This window comes from Somniosus microcephalus, chromosome 9, assembly GCF_052327205.1.
Source record: "Somniosus microcephalus isolate GS21.2 chromosome 9, FLI_Smic_1.0, whole genome shotgun sequence".
Taxonomy (NCBI): Eukaryota; Metazoa; Chordata; class Chondrichthyes; order Squaliformes; family Somniosidae; genus Somniosus; species Somniosus microcephalus.
In genome coordinates, this window is record NC_140995.1 from 55,640,549 (window position 1) to 55,661,142 (window position 20,594).

General features: G+C 45.7%; 1 protein-coding gene and 1 pseudogene across 1 annotated transcript in view; one reads left to right on the forward strand and one right to left on the reverse strand.

The window, feature by feature from the left end:
* ogfrl1 (opioid growth factor receptor-like 1) overlaps nt 1-20,594 on the forward strand; it is a 93,599-nt gene that overhangs the window by 21,476 nt on the left and 51,529 nt on the right. The gene's annotated exons all lie outside the window — the stretch shown is intronic.
* On the reverse strand, nt 2,283-5,928 carry LOC147112390 (large ribosomal subunit protein eL33 pseudogene; annotated as a pseudogene).

The following is a 20,594-nucleotide window of genomic DNA, read 5'->3' on the forward strand; positions in this document are numbered from 1 at the left end:
CGGTGAAACAAAAATGAGAATTTTTTAATTCAGAAGATTGATTAAAGCTGGAAAAAAATATGGGATAGTGATGTTGAATGTCCTGTGGTAAGTTCCAGTTAAATTTTGCCAGGTGTTGTCCCCTTTTTCAAAGAGTATATCAGTTATTTAAGTCATGTTATGAGAGAGGGGAAAAATGTTTGTGCCCCTGTTTGTACCTCAGAGTCTGTGAGAGACGGAGGGGACGGCAGCAGAAAAAGAGGCAACAACTTCTCCAGAACTGATCCCAACTCATCGCCAAGGCTGGGGATAGATAACCTCACCGTGTAGGTATTCGTGTTGACCTCCGAGGGCGAATGCCTACTAAATAATTAAGTTCGACTTCAGATGAACGATAAATAAGTTGTTTAATCACTTGAACAGACGAAATACAACAGGTAAGCTGGCTGGATGCAGGAACACCGCGATGTCGGTCTTGCCCCGACTGGGACTCCACGAGGACTGAGTCCGTAGTCCTCGGGAGAGCGTGATGATGTCATCACGCTCAGTCGCGTTTTCCCGCTCTTCGGGTGTCACGTGACCGCGTCCTGATAGCGCGTTAGCCCGCGCTTGGGGCGGTCACGTGACCCGCGCCAATACGTCGGCGCGTTCACCCGGTGCGGAGGCTGGCCGTTTAGGCCGAAGTCGCGACCTCAGGAGCTGGAGACCGAGCTGAGCCGGCGCTTGCCGCGGGGGATCGCGTCGCTCATGTCTGCCGGCCGACGCGACCGAAGTCGCAGTAGGCCGGGCTGTGCCGGCGGCCGTCATGGAAGGCCGAGTCGGGCCGGCGGCCGCCGCGCGTACGTCACGTAATGCGTGACGTGACGTCAGCGTGCTAGGGCGTGTCTTAAAGGGGCAACGGCCCCCACAGGTAAGTAATACACGTACAGTTAGGTTAAAGTGAATTATATACATTATATGTGTAAGGGACACCCGGTGGAACCGCCACATGCGCCCCCCCCCCCCCCCCCCCAGAATTCGCTTTAACGAAAGTCCAAAGATGAGATGGTCTGACGAGCAGGTGGTCTCAGTGGGCGTGCTGTCTCGACTTGGCGGACGAGGTCTGAAGATGCTGGTCATAAGCGGATCCTTACGCGCGTCATGGCGAATAAAACGTATCCGTCAAGCGAAGGACCGTGGAGACGTGCGACCTCTGCAGCCCGTGGTTCGAACGGGCGCCTGGGCGAAACAGCGGGCCGTGTCATGGAGGTGGACGATCGTACCTGGTGTGCCGTAACGACGATGGCGGTTGATGGTCAGGCGGGCGATATCAAAATATGCTGGCCAACTCATGGTGGCTTGCAAGCCGGGCAGGTGCGGATTATGGCATTGTCGACGTTAGTGAAAAAGGAAAACCACAAAGTCCCCAGTCTGACCAAATCTGCAGGAGACTGGAACGCACGGAACGGTGCGTGCCGTAGTGCTATGACGGTAACACAACAGAGTGAAGATACAGGGAGTTGTAACTCGTCAAAGAATACTCTAGTAGTTGTTTACATGTTTCCTTTGGTGTTTGACTGTAAATAGCAAGGATTGTCCCTTTTTCGTTTTTGAATTTCTGATGCTTCGAAGCTGTGAGAAGCTTTTAGGATGATAGTAGGACTAAAAGGTTAACTGGCCCTGCATTGAGCCTCATTTTTTAAGTCCTCTTCACTGACTGGAGTGACCAAATCGAGTTCTTCATCAGGAAGGCAATTGGAAGAGCCACTGTCCACACGGTGACGCAACAATTTTACCCCTTGATTGCCCCTGCCAAAGTGTTTGAAACTAAAAACTGGTGAGGCAGCAACATTGAGGAAGTGATTGAGCAAGGGGGTGTGCATCTTGAGCTCCATTTCTGACTCTTGCTCTACTTGTCTGTTGAGGGCTGGGCTATCAATCACACACATGTCAAAGGCAGATCCTAAAAAGGATGGTTTGTGAGTCTGAGGTGTAAGGAGACTGAGCTGTGGATTCATTCCAATATTTCCCAATCAAGCCAACCTGAAGGATTCACTGAGCGAGACTGCCACGTAGTTGTTCTTTTGGGCAATTAATGTTCCGTGTGTGTCTTCCGAAGAAAATGGTCACCTTCATTGCATGAAATCACTGAGAGGCTTCCGGGAAATGCCATTTCATATAGTAGAGCGGACAGTAGTCATCGATGATGTCTCATCTCAACATTACATTCAACTCTCTGCCTTGCGGTGCCAAAGGAATTGGAAATTAACCAGGTAGACTAGGAAACATTTGCTATGTATTGTCAATCGACGTGCAGCTGTGCTTCAAATCCTTGATGGGTACAGCTTCGCACAAATCCTGTGCCCCATAGCCCTGGTAGGCAGGTTACTGCTGGACTTTGCACAGACCATGCCACTGTTTCAATGAGCACGAGTCTTGTGTGGTTTACCACCAGGAGTGACAGTGCTGTTCTTTGCTTTGTAGACGTAGGCACCTCTCGTGCCCAGGTAAAATTCCGTTTCCTCGCGGCAATAAACCCCCTCAATCTTCAGGAGAGCAGTGCTCTTTGGTTTCGAAAGCCTCGTTTATAGCCAGTAAACGCAGTTTTGCAGAACCTATGGATATTACAAGGCCTGATATCAGCAATGAAACAGTAGAAGGAATAGTAAGATAGCAAAATACTGCAGATGTTGGAAATCCGAAATAACAACAGAAAATGCTGGAAAAACTCAGCAGGTCAGGCAACATCCGTGGAGAGAAATTTGAGTTGACGTTTCGGGTTTGACCCTTCTTCAAAACTGGAGAGAAAAGGAACTAGATCGAAGGCAGGGCTGCGATCGGACAAAAGAATAAAAGAACCAAAAGAAGTAAGAGATTAGAAGCTAGACGAGATGGTAATAGGCTGGGATTAGGTGTAAAGTGTACTGGCAGGGCAAAAGATAGCTGCCAGGTGTGAGAGAGAAACAAAAGGAAAGGGGGGGGGGGGAGGAAAGGAGTGGAAAAATATAAGTAAAAATGAAATAGGGGCCGAGGTTATGATCTGAAATTGTTGAACTCGATATTGAGACCGGAAGGCTGCAGAGTGCCTAATCGGAAGATGAGGTGCTGTTCCTCGAGTTTACGTTGAGCTTCCGTGGAACAGTACAAGAGGCCAAGGACGGTGAGGTCCGAGTGGGAATGGAGCGGTGAATTGAAATGACAGGCGACCGGAAGCTCGGGGTCACCCTTACGGACTGAACGGAGGTGTTCCGCAAAGCGGTCACCCAATCTGCGTTTGGTCTCCCCAATGTAGAGGAGACCGCATCGTGAGCAGCGAATACAGTATACTAGATTGCGAGAAGTACAAGTAAATCGCTGTTTCACCTGGAAGGGGTGTTTGGGGCCCTGGACAGTGGGGAGGGGGGAGGTATAGGGGCAGGTGTTACACCTCCTCCGCTTGCACGGGAAGGTGCCAGGCGAAGGGGAAGGGCTGTTTGGGGTGATAGAGGAGTGGACTAGGGTGTCTCGGAGAGAGCGGTCCCTGCGGAATGCTGAAAGGGGAGGGGAGGGGAGGGGAAGATACGTTTGGTGGTGGGATCACTGGAGGTAGCGGAAATGCCGGAGGATGATCCGTTGAATGTGGAGGCTGGTGGGGTGAAAGGTGAGGACAAGGGGAACCCTATCGTGGTTCCGGGAGGGAGGGGCAGGGGTGAGGGCAGAGGTGCGGGAGATAGAACTGACACGGTCGAGGGCAGTGTCCACCACGGTAGAGGGGAATCCTCGGTTGCGGAAAAAGGAAGACATGTCTGAAGCACTGGTGTGGAAGGTGGCATCGTCGGAGCAGATACGGCGGAGGCGGAGAAACTGGGAGAATGGAATAGAGTCCTTACAGGAAGCGGGGTGGGAGGAAGTGTAGTCCAGGTAGCTGTGGGAGTCAGTGGGCTTGTAGTAAATATTGGTCGATAACCTATCCCCAGAGATGGAGACGGAGAAGTCGAGGAAGGGAAGAGTCAGAGATGGACCATGTGAAGGTGAGGGAAGGGTGGAAATTGGAGGCAAAGTGAATGAAATTGTCAAGTTCGGGGCGAGAGCAGGAAACGGCACCGATACAGTCATCAATGTATCGGAAAAAGAGGTGAGGGAGGGGACCCGAGTAGGACTGGAACAAAGATTGTTCCACATAGCCCACGAAAAGGCAGGCATAGCTAGGACCCATGCGGGCACCCATGGCAACGCCTTTTGATTTGGAGGAAATGAGTGGAGTTAAAGGAGAAGTTGTTCAATGTGAGAACAAGTTCAGCCAGGCGGAGGAGGGTAGTGGTGGATGGGGACTGGTCGGGCCTCTGTTCAAGGAAGAAGCGGAGTGCCCTCAGGCCATCCGGGTGGGGGATGGAGGTGTAGAGGGATTGTACACCTCCATTTTCTGTCAATGTTCCAGTAGGAAGGCTATTTGTTTGGTGCTTGTCCGGTTGTGAAAATCAGAGTGCAGGCTTTTGACCTGCTGTAGCTTAAAACCTGTTTCTAGCACATGCTCTATGGAGAGGAATCGCCTCCGGACCCTTGTGCTGATGGACCAGAGAAATGGTGGGACGGACCGGGTTGTCGTCGCTTTCGGTGGGGGGAAACTGCCGGAAGTGCGGCAACGCTGCTTGTTGCTGTTGACTTAGTGAAACAACTGCCGAGAAGGCGGCACGCTTCTCTTATTCGCTGGCAAGTATGATAGGTAACACAACCAGCAGGCCGACGGGCTGGTGCGTCGTCGGCGGGGAACGAGTCTTCGAGTTGCACGAGGGGTGGAGCCTCGTGGCTTGCGAGGGATGGGTCCTCGTGGTCCGTGAGGGATGGGTCCTCGCGTTGCGTGCGGAGTGCGCCCTTGTGGTTCGCGAGGGTGAGTTCTCGTGGTATCCCCGCCGGGCGCGCTCCGATCTTGTGGACCCGAACATGCTGTACCCTGCACTTGGAGAGATTTATACTTGCTGTTGCGTTGGACGTAGAGGCGGACGACCCGCGTGGCGGTAGAAAAGTCGACTACGGGGACGGGAAGCAAATGCGTGGTCTGCCCCCTGTCGCTACTCCCGGTGAACTGGACTTCGACCTTTACCAAGCACGAGGGCGGTTATTTCTCCCTGAAGTGCGGCAGCGACCGCGAAATGGCTGGTGCTTCCATGGTGTGCTTTTGTGAAAAACGTTCACAAAAATTGAGGTCCGGCTGCTTTTTTTGTTTTGTCCGTGAAAAACAAGATCACCTCCAGGCTGCGCTTCCCTTGCGAATACGTTCGCAAAGACGGGGTCGCCAGGTTCAGGCTGCGTGCTTCCTCCGTGAAAACCGTCCACGGAGTCGGTTGTTCGTCGGTCGTCTTCTGAGGAGACAAGGTTCAGGTTGCGCGTTTCTTCCGTGAAAAACGTTCACGGATACGGGATCACCAATTGTAGCGTTGGAATTGATGAGCTCCTGTACTCATGTCGTTGGGTCACCAATTGTAGGTATTCGTGTTGACCTCCGAGGGCGAATGCCTACTAAATAATTAAGTTCGACTTCAGATGAACGATAAATAAGTTGTTTAATCACTTGAACAGACGAAATACAACAGGTAAGCTGGCTGGATGCAGGAACACCGCGATGTAGGTCTTGCCCCGACGGGGACTCCACAAGGACTGAGTCCGTAGTCCTCGGGAGAGCGTGATGATGTCATCACGCTCAGTCGCATTTTCCCGCTCTTCGGGTGTCACGTGACCGCGTCCTGATGTTAGCGCATTGGCCCGCGCTTGGGGCGGTCACGTGACCCGCGCCGGTACATCAGCGCGTTCACCCGGTGCGGAGGCTAGCCGTTCAGGCCGAAGTCGCGGCCGTGGGAGCAGAAACTGGAGGCCGAGCTGAGCCGGCGCTTACCGCGGGGGATTGCGTCGCTCATGTCTGGCGGCCGAAGTCGCGGTAGGCCGGGCTGTGCTGGCGGCCGTCATGGAAGGTCGAGTCGGGCCAGCGGCCACCATGCGTACGTCACGTAATGCGTGACGTGACGTTAGGGCGCGTCTTAAAGGGGCAACAGCCCAAACAGGTAAGTAATACACGTACAGTTAGGTTAAAGTGAATTATATTACATTATATGTGTAAGGGACACCCGGTGGAACCGCCACATGCGCCTTCTTAGGAAGTTTAACCACTTTATTCACTTTTTTATTTGAGCTCCGTTTGGAATTCGTTTATTTTATTTTTTGTTTTATGTTTAATGACAGCATTGAAGAGGGAAAGACAAACCTGGAGCAACTTCTGTCAAAGCTGCAACGAGACTTAAGTTCATTAAAAATCTTAACACTCATTTTGTGAGAAAAAAGAATTTAAACACTTTTTTCCCCCCTATGTTTCGAATATGATTTTGGAAGAAATGGAAACGAAAGTCAATTTTCCCCTCATCTAAACAAGTTTCAACCAGATCTTGAAGTCCAAATGCTTTTAAAGAGGCTCTGAAATGCTTAAAACATTTTAAAATTCAAAATTTCTCAATATTTGATTTTGAACGATCGACGGAAGTAAGTAGCTTTACACAAACATGCAACCATGCTGTTGAGGGGAGGGCGGGGAGGATTTGTAGGAGTTACTTTTTATTGACTTTTTAAAAAGTAATATGCATCATTTAAGACGTTTAGGAAGAGAACCAAAAAAGGGGAACAACACAAACCATTTTATTTTGTCTGTCGTTCTATAGTCCAAACAATTACCAGGAATAATGTAAATATAGATTTCCTCTTAAAAGTTTAGTGGAGTGTTAATAGAAACATGAGTTATGTAATGATGTATAAAAATTGCAGGAAGTTACTTTAGAAGAAACAACTATTGTTTATTGAGAAAGGCACAGAAAATACTTTGATTAAACTGATAATGTACAATTTTGATTTGGTATAAATGTTTGAAATAGGAGATTATAAATTGAGTGTACAATGAAGTTTGTTTCCTGCTATTGCATTGGGAAGCACCCAAAATAATTCATCACTTTTCGTGATAAGAGCAGGGATTAATATTGTGGAGAATGAGAGAAAAGCATTAGAAGCGAAACTCATAAATTAACATCTTTACGTCAACTTATTAGTAAACATTTCCAAGTCATTCTGATTGGTTCTCTTGTCCAGGAAGAAAGATGAATGTTTATTTCTGTGTTATCATCGCTTTTCCTGCTTTTTGTTTTCAATTCAGTGATGCAAATTGTGTATGTGTTTTTCTGCACTTGTGAATAATTGCTGCATTTCTGACATATTACATGGGGGGTGGGGGGAGTGTGCTGGCTCAAGAAGACCACGTTTATTAATGGAAGTGATTGAAGTTGGAAATACAGATTCCTGTTTTTGTTCAATTTTTAATACTGCGAACTAAAGAACAACACTTTATATTTGTTGGTTGTCTGGTTGCATTGTGATTAATATTCTACAGGAAACTCTCTGGTATCTGGGACCGGGATGGTGCCGGTTAATTAAAAATTCCGGATGACAGAGAGGGTTATCTACCGAGGCTATTTTTAACAAACAATCAGACTCCTGTTATTGAGGTGTTTGGACTTCTGACAGTGCCAAGAAGCTGAGTAGTGGCAGTTTGGAAAACTACCCCCACTGACTAACTCGGCCACCGCGGGAGACTCCGACTCAGACTTGGCAACATTTCCAGTTATTGAGGTGTTTTCGGAGTATGAATTTTGCCAGTTAATAGAGAATTCCGGATAGTTAGGTGCCGTTTAAACAAGAGTTTCCTGTAATTACTTATGTGGACGTACAGCGCGTCATCGCCATAGGAAAGCCGCTGCTCCTGCTGCTTGTGCAGCTACTGCTTTAGTGACATGATGAGAGATGGGCTAATACGCTGAAAACTTAAAAAATTAATACAAATTGCATGAATAGATATGCCTCTTTCAGCTCACCTTGGGCTTTTGGATTGTTTATCAATGCATAACCGTGTAACTGAGTGACGTTTCTGAAGTGTTAATGCATTATTATGCAGTTCTTTTATATCCCAGTCATTTCTGACGAGTCATTTTTTATTAAAGAGTTTGTACATGACGAACTAAAAGCTTTAAAATCCTAGGATGCAGGTCATCAGATCCAGGGGATTTGTCGTCACTTAGTCCCATTAATTTCTCCAGTACTGTGTTTTTACTTGTACTGATTTCTTTAAGTTCCACTTTCTTTCTAGCCCCTTGGTTCCCCATTATTTCCTGAATGTTTTTTGTATCCTCTACCATGGAGACAGATACAAAGGGCTGGATTTTCATTGAGGAGTCAGGTAGGAGGCAGGACTACAACTTTTGGGGTTGTAGTCCCGCCTCCATCGAGCTGTAGCCAACCCACATGATTTTGACTTGATTGACCTTATTGAGCCTGCCCAGCGGGCCAATTAAGGGACACCCGGCAACAGGTGACATCACATTGATATTTCATCTGTCAAGACCTTTTGACAGATGAAATATCAGCGCTTCACAGCTGTTTGAAGCTGTCAAACACTGACAATCTGCACTCTTAAATTAATTCCATCCTCTCAGGCTGATTTAGAGATCTCCCCGGAACAGAAAGCTGAATGCTGCAACCTTTGACAGCTCAAAGCCATTCTGCTTTCTGTGCCGGTGAGATGAGGGACTCCCGAGACCTGAAGGAAGGCTGTAAAGGTTAGTAGAACTTCTTTAAACACTTTACACACACCAAACACACTTACCTTTGCACTCATGCACCCATCACTCACCTGAACACTGGACATCTCGACCCCTCCAAGCCCTTCATCCTGACGATCAACCTCCTCTAACTTGGCGTGGTTTGGAGCCGTCAGGAATCCTACACTTCAATATTAAAAATAGGGATTAGGCTAAAAACTGCCCGTTAACTACCTGTTAATTGGCATTAATCCCCTTCCCACCTCGGGGAGGCGGGTCCCAGTGCGGGTCGGGTACCCGCCTCCTTTGAAACTGGCATGGAGGTGGGTTGGGTGCGGGATGGGTTCAGGACCCCGATTTTGGGATTTTAACCCCCCACACGCCTCCAATCCCGCCTCCACGGCCCAATGAAAATCCTGCCCAAAGTATTTGTTTAATGTCTCTGCCATTTCCTTATTGCTCATTATAATTTCTCCTGTCTGCCTCTAATAGGCCCACGTTTACTTTCACTAATCTCTTCCTATTTACATACCTATAGAAACATTTACAATCTTTTTATGTCTCTTGCTAATTTACTTTTTTTTTTCCCCTTTCCTTATCAATTTCTTGGTCCTCCTTTGCTGAATTCTAAAATCCTCTCAATCATTAGGCTTGCTCCTTTTTAGCAACATTATAAGCCTCTTCCTTTGATCTAGTGCTATCTTTAACTTCTCTTAGCCGCAGTTGGACTACTTTTCCTATGGGATTTTTGTGCCTTAAAGGAATGTATATTTGTTGTAAATTATGTATTAATTCTTTAAATGCTAGCCATTGCTTGTCTACTGTCATACCTTTTAATGTAGTTTCCCAATCTACCTCAGCCAACTCGCCCCTCATACCTACGTAGAGTCATAGTTATACAGCACAGAAAGAGGCCCTTCGGCCCATCGTGTCTGCACCGTCCATCAAGCCCTGTCCAGCATGTTTAGATGTTATAAAAACAATAGTGTGTACAGCATAGATTCACATGGGTGATGTCAAGGAAGGGAAACTATAGTTATGAGGAGAGACTTGAGTTACTGGGGCTATTTCTACTGGAACAAAAGGCTCGGAGGAGATTTGATGAGTGGATAGGGAAATAATATTTCCTCCAGTTGGGGAGTCAGTGATAAGAGGTCATCAATTTAAAATTGACACTAAGAGTGAGGAGAAAAGTTAGGAGAAATGTCTTCATGTTGGAGCATTGAATGCTTAGCTACTGGGAGCGGTTGAGGCAGAAACCATGGCATCGATTTTTTTTTTTTTTTTTTTTTATGTATTTGTTCTTGGGATGTGGGTGTCGCTGGCAAGGCCAGCATTTATTGCCCATCCCTAGTTGCCCTTGAGAAGGTGGTGTTGAGCCGCTGCAGTCTGTGTGGTGAAGGTACTCCCCACAGTGCTGTTAAGGAGGGTGTTCCAGGATTTTGACCCAGTGACAATGAAGGAACGGCGATATACTTCCAAGTCAGGATGGTGTGTGACTTGCAGGTGGTGATGTTCCCATGCGCCTGCTGCCCTTGTCCTTCTAGGTGGTAGATGTTGCGGGTTTGGGAGGTGTTGCCGAAGAAGCCTTGGTGAGTTGCTGCAGTGCATCTTGTAGATGGTACACACTGCAGACACGGTGCGCCGGTGGGGGGAGTGAATGTTTAAGGTGGTGGATGGGGTACCAATCAAGTGGACTGCTTTGACTTGGATGGTGTTGAGCTTCTTGTGTTGTTGGAGCTGCACTCATCCAGGCAAGTGGAGAGTATTCCATCACACTCCTGACTTGTGCCTTGTAGATGGTGGAAAGGCTTTGGGGAGTCAGGAGGTGAGACACTCGCCACAGAATACCCAGCCTCTGACCTGCTCTTGTTGCCACAGTATTATGTGGCTGGTCCAGTTAAGTCTCTGGTCAATGGTGACCCCCAGGATATTGATGGGGAATTTGGCGATGGTAATGCCGTTGAATGTCGGAGTAGTGGTTAGACGCTCACTTGTTGGAGATAGTCATTGCCTGGCACTTGTGTGGCACGAATGTTACCTGCCCCTTATCAGCCCAAGCCTGAATGTCATCCAGGTCTTGTTGTATGCGGGCATGGACTGCTTCATTATCTGAGGAGTTGTGAATGGCACTGAACACTGTGCAGTCATCAGTGAACATCCCCACTTCTGACCTTATGATGGAGGGAAGGTCATTGATGAAGTAGCTGAAGATGGTTGGGCCTAGGACACTGCCCTGAGGAACTCCTGCAGCGATGTCCTGGAATTGTGTTGATTGACCCCCAACAACCACAACCATCTTCCTTTGTGCTAGGTATGACTCCAGCCAGTAGAGAGTTTTCTCCCCCGATTCCCATTGACTTCAGTTTTACTAGGGCTCATTGATACCACACTCTGTCAAATGCTGCCTTGATATCAAGGGCAGTCATTCTTGCCTCACCTCTGGAATTCAGCTCCTTTGTCCATGTTTGGACCGAGGCTGTAATGAGGTTAATTGGGTAAATTATTTGAAGCAGAAGAAGGTGCAGTATTATGGGGAGAGAACAGGACAGAGAGATTAATTTTGGATTGCTCTAACGAAGAGCTAGCATGGATGGGCTAAATTGCCTCCTCCTATGTTGTAAACTTCATTGGTCCTAAATGTCATGTCTTCAAATCATAGAATGATGCAGCACAGAAGGAGGCCATTCGGCCCATTGTGCCTGTGCCAGCTCTTTGAAAGAGCTATCCAATTAGTCCTACTCCCCTGCTCTTTCCCCATAGCCCTGCAATTTTTTTTTCCTTTTCAAGTATTTATCCAATTTCCTTTTTAAACTTATTATTGAACCTGCTTCCTCTACCCTTTCAGGCAGTGCATTCCCGATCGAAACAACTCCCTGCATGAAGAAATAAATCTCGATTATATTTCAGTTATTTGGATTATGTTTCAATTCACTGTAGCCGTGAGCTCATGGTTTTTGTTTTGTAACCTGACTGTTTGAGCCATACAGTTGCTGCCCTTGTGTCATTGTGGTGCACACTGCAGGCAGTGCCTGTCCTTGGCCGAGTGAAGCTCGACAGTTCAGCCAGCGGAGCAGCCAAGTTGTTGGGACTCTTGGGCTGTGGCTCAATTGTGGCAGCTTTTCCAAGGAATGTTGCAAGCCTTGCAGTGGTGATTGGCTTTTTTTAAATGTCTTCACACAAGGCTGGTAACATTAACATTTTAAAAGGATGTCTTGGGTATATTTGGGCTGTAACATAGGGCTGGATTTTCATTCAGCAGTCGGGAAGGAGGCAGGACTACAACTTTCAGGTTTTAGTCCCGCCTCCATCGAGATGTGGCCAATCCACGCGATTTTCCCTTGATTGACCTTGTTGAGCGGGCTCAGCAGGCCAATTAAGGGCCACCCGGCAACAGGTGACATCACAGACTGAAATTTCATCTGTCAAGACGTGTTGGCAGATGAAATATCAGTGTTTCACAGCTGTTTGAAGCTGTCAAACACTGACAGTCTTACTTCTAACCGGAGTCCTTCTACGCAGACTCAGTTAGAACTCTCACCAGCACTGAAAGCTGCAGGCTGTCACTTTTGACAGCTTGCAGCCATTCAGCTTTCAGTGCCAGCTGAATGATGGACTCCCGAAGCCTAGAGGAAGAAAGGCTGTAAAAGTAAGTTCAGGTAATTTAAACTTCTTTACACACTTTAGACACACCAAACACACTTACCTTTGCACTCATGCACCCATCACTCACCTGAACACTGACATCGCGACCCCTCCAAGTCCTTCAACCCGACAGCCTGCCTGCTCTAACCTGGCGTGGTTTGGAGCCGTCGGGAATCCCACACGACACCCCTCAAAATAGGGATTAGGCTAAAAACTGCCTGTTAACAGGCAGTTAATTGGCACTAATCCCTTCCCACCTCGGGTCGGCGGGTCCCAGTGCGGGGCGGGTACCCGCCTCCTTTGAAACTTACGTGGAGGCGGGTTTTGGGCGGGATGTTGTCGGGACCCCTGGATTCGGGATTTTTGCCCCCCCGCACGCCTAAAAGCCCACCTCACGGCACACTGAAAATTGACCCCATAATGTTCGGATTTCGATGGTTAGGCATTACTTTGTTACCAAAAGCCTTCAGCTGTGTTTTAGCCTTGTAGCATGCACATCTTTTATTTCTTTGCATCTGTCTTTTTAATTTAATAAAAAAGTGAGACAATAATGAAGCAGTTCTGTCTTAAATCAGCCATTCAGTTAGATCATAGCTGATTTAAGACAGAACTGCTTCATTATGAAGAGATTAGACAAGCGTGTAGTAAAGACAGAGTGGTTTTAATGGGGGATTTTAGCTTTCCTATAGATTGGAATAAGCAGACTAGCACCTGTCAGAAAGGTAGTGCATTTCTTGTGTCCAGGATAGTTTTCTCCAACAATATGTCCTAGAGGCAACAAGGGGGAAAGCCATATCAGATTTAGTAATGAGTAAAGAGCCAGATTTAGTTACAGCCTAACTGTGCATGAACATTTATCCAATAGCAATCATAACATAATCAAGTTCAATGTAGTGTTTGAAAAAGGGAAATGCGAAACAGCTACTAAGATTATAGATTTGGGTAAGGTCGACTTCAACGGGATGAGGCAGAGACTGTCCGCAGTAAACTGGGCAAATCTGTTAATGGGTAAAATGACAGAAGCTCAGTGGGAGATATTTAAAAATGAATTTAATCTGATACAGAACCAGTTTATACCCCTGAGGGGCAAGAGCTCAGTTGCCAAAATAAACAGCCATGGACGACTAAAGAGGTAAGGGACAGCATAAAACGAAAAGAGAAAGCATACAAAAATGCAAAAAATAGCACCGATCCTAGCGAATGGGAAAGATACAAAGAACAGCAAAGGGTAACAAAACAGATAGTAAGAGCTACAAAAAGGGAATATGAAAAGAAACTTGCAAAGGATATCAAAATCAACACAGAATTTTTACAATTATATTCGGAAAAAGAGGGTAGTCAGGAGCAATGTAGGCCCCTTAAAAACTGAAAGTGGCGATATTGTCAATGATAAGCAAATGGCAGCCATGTTGAATAATTACTTTGCGTCAGTATTTACAGAAGAAGAGAATAGCATGCCGGAAATCCCACGGAAACTAATATTGAATCGGGAACAGGGACTATTAATGCAAGTAAAATAACAGTAATGAAGAAAATAATGGCACTAAAGAGTGACATCCCCTGGACCTGATGGTTGCCATCCCAGGGTTTGAAAAGAAGTAGGTGAGCACATTGCAGATGCCCTAACTATAATTTTCCAAAGTTCTCTTGATTCAGGAACTGTTCCTTTTAGATTGGAAAATTGCGGATGTCACTCCGCTATTTAAGAAAGGTGAGAGAGGGAAACCAGGGAATTATAGACCATTTAGCCTAACATCTGTTGTTGGGAAATTGTTAGAGACTAATTAATTATGGATAGGGCGACTGAACACCTCAAATTATCAGCTGATCAAAGAGCCAGCATGGATTTGTGAAAGGTAGATCATGCCTGACAAACCTGATTGAATTTTTGGAGGAGGTGACTAAAGTAGTGGACAGGGGAATGTCTATGGATGTTATTTATATGGACTTCCAGAAGGCATTTGATAAAGTCCCATATAAGTGACTGCTAACTAAGGTAGAAGCTCACGGAAATGAGGACAAATTATTGACCTGGTTAGGAAATTGGCTGAGTGGCAGGAGACAGAGAGTAGGGATAATGGGTAGGCACTCAAATTGGCAGGATGTGACTGGTGGTGTCCCACAGGGACCTGTGTTGGGGCCTCAACTATTCACAATATTTATTAATGACTTGGATGATGGGATAGAAAGCCAATTATCCAAATTTGCTGATGACGCCAAGATAGGTGGCGCTGTAGGCAGTGTAGTTGAAAGCATAAAATTACAAAGGGTTATCAACAGGGCAAAACTGTTGCAAATAGATTTCAATATAGGCAAATGTGAGGTCATCCATTTTGGACCAAAAAGGATAGAACAGGGTACTTCCTAAATGGTGAAAAGCTAAAAACAGTGGAGGTCCAAAGAGACTTGGGGGTCCAGGTATGTATATCATTAAATTGTCATGAACAGGTACAGAAAATAATTTAAAAGGCTAATGGATTGTTGGCCTTTATATCTAGAGGATTAGACTACAAGGGAGTAGAAGTTATGCTGCAGCTATACAAAACCCTGGCTAGACCACATCTGGAGTACTGTGAGCAGTTCTGGGTACCACACCTTAGAAAGGATATATTGGCCTTAGAGGGAGTGCAGCGTACGTTTACCAGAATGATACCCAGACTTTAAGAGTTAAGTTATGAGGAGAGATTACACAAATTAGGGTTGTATTCCCTAGAATTTAGAAGGTTAAAGGGTGATCTGATCGAAGTTTTCAAGATATTACGGGGGAACAGATAGGGTTGGTAGAGAGAAACTATTTCCACTGGTTGGGGATTCTAGGGCTAGGGGGCATAGTCTAAAAATTAGAGCCAGACCTTTCAGGAGTGAAATTAGGAAACACGTCTACACATACAGGGTGGTAGAAGTTTGGAACTGTCTTCCGCAAACGGAAATTGATGATGCTATGTCAATTATTAATTTTAAATCAGAGATTGATAGCTTTTTGTTAACTAAAGGTATTAAGGGATATGGGGCAAAGAAGGGTATATGGAGTTAGATTGCAGATCAGCCATGATCTCACTGAATGCGGAACAGGCTCGAGGAGCTGAATGGCCTCCTCCTGCTCTTATGTTCCTAGAGTTACAGGGCAAGGATCATTGGACCAGGACACACCGGTGTAACCCAGTCCATATTTTAAAGTCATTCTCTCCATATCTTTATTTGCTACACTGGAAAGCAGAGGCATAGAGTTAGTAGCAGCATTGGGGTTTCTCTCTGGTACAGACCGAGGACTGGGAGATGCAAATCGGAGACACGAGAGAGCTAGCACGGTTGGAAGGGCCTAGTGACCCGTATGACCAGGTTAAATTGGTAAATCCCACAATTAATGTGGACGTAAGAATTTATAAAAGGGGGAAAATGTTGACCACACAAGTGTCACAAAAACGTAATAAAGGTTTTGTAGATGGAAAGATTTTTAGATACGTGTCGTCTGATTGGCAGCTGCTTTTCAATTATTTAAATTCAACAATGCCTAGTAACTGTTTCAGGCGTGTTTACTGACCTGCACTTTTCAAATCAACCAGTTTTATGAAATGTATAAAAGTCACAGGCAGGAAAAGACCAGCTGATCCAGCCTACCCCTCACGCATGATGGCTGGAGCATCACGACTGGTCACTTCCTGGCCATGTAATAGATACATTTAAGGGGAAGCTAGATAAATACATGAGGGAGAAAGAAATAGAAGGTTATGCTGATTGGACAAGATGAAATAGGTTGGTAGGGGGCTCGTGTGGAGCATAAACATAAGCAAAGACCAGTTGGGCTGAACGGCCTGTTTCTGTACTGGAACCGGATAAAAAACCCAGGGTCAATAAGGGAAAGAAACTCTGGAAAATTCCTCTTCCAACCCCCTCATTGAGAGTTTTCTCAATCTATCTGACACTTTCCAAAGTATGAGTTAAGGGGACAACTCCTGTAGTTTAATCTGAAAAGGGGAAAATAATTATTCTGTAAGAAGATGGATGACAATTAGTTTCACACAGAACTATTTATTACTTTCTATCATACGAGGAGTTGGCAAAGTTCAGGAATTGTTGTGAAACTATATGTTGTGTTTCTCCCATTTATTTGGCTGCTCAATAAGTTAGTTTGGCTGCTCAACCTAAACCAAGGGTTGGTGTCGTGTCATTCTCAAAGATAAGGAGGGTCCTGTGGGACACAGGATAGAACCTGTAGCTACAGCTAATTTAACTGCTTTAGCTTGGGGCTACAGGTACACAAATCGCCAAAAGTAGTGGCACAGGCCATAATAAGGCCATAAAAAAAAAAAAAAAGCAATGGGGTTCATTCCTAGAGAAATGGAATTGAAAAGTGAAGAGATTATGTTGGACTTGTACAGAACCTTGATTTAGACCACACTTGTGGAGTACTGTGCACTGTTCTCATCTCCATATTATAAAAAGGATATAGAGGCACTGGAGAAGCTGCAAAAAAGATTTGCAATGGTTATACCAGAACTGAGAGGTTATAACTAACTTGAAAGACATAACATTAGAAATAGGAGCAGGAGTAGGCCATTCGGCCCTTCAAGCCTGCTCCGCCATTCAATAAGATCATGGCTGACCTTCTACCTCAACTCCACCTTCCCGCACTATCCCCATATCCCTTGACTCCCTTCGTATCCAAAAATCTATCAATTTCTGTCTTGAATATACTCAACAACTGAACATCCACAGCTCTCTGGAGTAGAGAATTCCAAAGATTCACAACCCTTTGAGTGAAGAAATTTCTCCTCATTTCGGTCCTAAAAGGCCAACCCCTTATTCTGAGACTGTGACCCCTAGTTCTAGACTCCCCAGCTAGGGGAAGCATCCTCCCAGCATTAACCCTGTCAAGCCCCTTAAGAATTTAATATGATTCAATGAGATCACCTCATTCTTCTAAACTCAAGGGAATATAAGCCGAGTCTACGCCATCTCTCCTCGTAGAACAATCCCCACATCCCTGGAATCCGTCTAGTGAATCTTTGTAGCACTCCCTCTAAGGCAAGTATATCCTTCCTCGGGTAAGGAAACCAAAACCGTACACAGTACTCCAGGTGTGGTCTCACCAAGGCCCTGTATAATTGTATTGTAGTAAGACTTCTTTACTCTTATCTCCAATCCCTTTGCTTTCCTAATTGCTTGCTGTACCTGGATGTTAATTTTCTATGATTAGTGTGCAAGGGCACCCAGGTCACTCTGCATATCAACATTTCCCAGTCTCCAATATTCTGCTTTTCTATTTTTCCTACCTGTGGTGTATGTGCCTTTTAAGAGCAATTGTGGTGTATGTGCCTTTAAGAGCCCCAGGTGTGAGTAATGCCAGTAATTGCCACTTGGGCTATATAAGCCTGTGTATTGTGTATATCCTTTAGAACCCCCCCAGACTTGCTTAGTAAATACCTATGAACCAACTCCTGTCTTCAGTGTCTTTATCTACACACGGACACTACAGTGGCGACGAAGTGGAAACGGACTTACCTGCAATTCGGCAGCACCTCAAGGACATCGATTCCTCCAGCGTCCAGAAGACTCAAGGAAGTAATAGAAACTGTGGTTTCACCAGCTGGCCAAGCTGGTGGCAAGTACTGCGCTAATCCTTCCTGGGCGTCAGGCTGGGGCTCCAGCGGCGGGCTCTACAGCTGAGACAGGCAAGCAATAACAGACTGGGAGGGTGCACTCGGGAGACGGCCGGCGCGGCAAGCAGGTCAGCGGTTAGACCTCCGTCGGGAACAAGTCTCCAACAGTGAATAAACGGGAACCACAGGGAAACAGCGTTGTTATCGGTGAACAGTGAATAAACGGAAAACAGCGTTGTTATCGGTAGCAGCAGCGGGAAAGCACGGGAAGCGCCATTTTTTTTTGAAATGCCTAAGTCTGGCAATATTGATGCTTTTGATAACGAAACAGAGCCTAACTTTGGCAATATTGATGTTTTTGATAACAAAATAGAGGATTGGACCACATATGTAGAAAGAGTGGAGGTGTTTTGCACCGCAAATGTAGTAGAAGATGAAAAAATAGCTTCAGTGCTTCTAGATCTAATGGGCGCAGAAACATACAAGCTGTTACGCAACTTAATCACTCCAGCCGAACCGATGGACAAGAATTTTGAGGAGATTGTTGATACCCTACACTGCCAATTCGAGGCAGGACTGGCAGATTCTCTGCAAGACAAACTCATCTGCGATCCCCTAAGTGTAGAAACACAAAAAAAGATATCTTCTGGAAAAGATTTAACACTGGACAAGGCTTTCAGTGCAATAGGAGCAGCAAAGATACAGCAAAGGCCACAGGACTTCGGCACCCATGAAATGACACGGGGTTTCGAGAGATGTTATCGCTGCGGCAGATCCAACCATGACCAGAGGGATTGCTGGTTCAAAGAAAAAGCATGCAGGCGATGCGGAAAGATGGGACACATTCCACGTGTATGCCGATCTGAAAATAAAAAATCCACTAACGGGAAAAGAACCAATAAGGAAAAGCACAGAAAGGTACAAATGATGACGGACAGTAGCTCCAAAGACCAGAAGAGCGATAGCGACTCCGGGAACAAGAGACTAAGCTCTCTCAAATTACATAATGTAATTGCCAATGAAGATTACCAGACCATTTGGGTTACCCTCATAATAGCAGGGTCCCCAGTTAAAATGGAGCTAGATACAGGATCAGCTCTAACCGTAATAAATCGACGAGATTACGAGAGGCTATTTTCGCATATGCCTCTAAAAGACACATCCATTATCTTAAAAACATATACGGGGCAGAAAGTATACCTCAAAGGAAAAATAAAGGTACCTGTGGTATACAACGGCAAAGAAATACAAAAGTTGTATTTATACATTCTACAAGATGGTGGTCCACCGTTGTTGGGACGTGAATGGATAAGGAAGATACGTTTAGACTGGCACTCCATTCAGGCACTGACGGTGACCAATAAGGAAAAAAACAATGATGACATCATACCTGCACGATTAAAAGACATCTTGGCTAACGCCAAAGAAGTGTTTCAAGAGAAACTAGGAACCTTGAAAGGCATCACCGCCTCAATAAAAGTGGACAATACAGCAATTCCCAAATTTTTTAAGGCAAGACCGGTGCCATATGCAATACGTCCGGCAGTCGAGGCAGAGCTGGAGAATTTGGAAAAGTCAGGCGTATTATCCAAAATAGATTGGAACGATGGGTGTTGCCCATTCGCTCCAGTCATAAAAAAAGCATTGAAAAATAACTCTGAGGAACAGCGAAAAATTTGCATCTGTGGGGACTTTAAGGTGACTGTAAACCCGGTCCTTCGCACGGTACAGTATCCTCTTCCGAGGATAGAAGATATTTTCGCCTCACTATCCGGAGGTAAACGTTTCACAAAAATTGACTTGGCACAAGCATATCTACAAATGGAGGTTGAGGAGACCTCTAAAAAGTATCTCACAATAAACACACACAAAGGCCTGTACCAGTACAATCGACTGGTTTTTGGAGTAGCATCAGCTCCAGCTATCTGGCAAAGAGCTATGGAGCAAGTCCTGCAAGGGATTCCGGGGACTCAATGCTACCTAGACGACATCCTTATAACAGGAGAAAATGACAACGAGCACCTTGCCAATTTGGAGCAGGTGCTCACTAGGCTGAAAGAACGGGGCCTACGAGCAAATCGCCCCAAGTGCGAATTTTTCCAAAATCAGATATCATATTGTGGCCACATAATTAATAAGGAAGGGTTGCATAAGTCACCTGAGAAAATTGAAGCAGTTATAAAAGCCCCAGCACCTGAAAATGTTTCACAATTAAGGTCATTCCTGGGATTAATAAATTACTATCATAAATTTTTACCAAACTTATCAACTATTCTACACCCTCTTAATGATCTTCTACAGACGGGAGTGATTTGGAAATGGAACGAAGACTGTAAACGTGCCTTCCATAAATGTAAAGACTTAATCACATCCGAGAAAGTTTTGGCTCATTACAACCCATCACTACCAATCAGACTGGCGTGCGATGCATCCCCTTATGGCATAGGAGCAGTATTATCCCATAAATTCCCTGATGGCTCAGAACGGCCGATAGCTTTTGCGTCACGCTCATTAAACTCAGCTGAGCGTAACTATGCCCAAATAGACAGGGAAGCACTCAGCCTGGTATGGGGAGTGAAGAAATTCAACCATTACCTACACGGACAAAAATTTACCTTGCTGACTGACCATCAACACCTCATCTCCATATTCAACCCTAAAAAAGGTGTTCCCATTATGACAGCACAAAGATTACAGAGGTGGTCCCTTTTTCTAGGGGCACACCAATACAACATTGAATACAAAGGGTCAAAACAGCACGGGAATGCTGACGGTTTATCGCGCC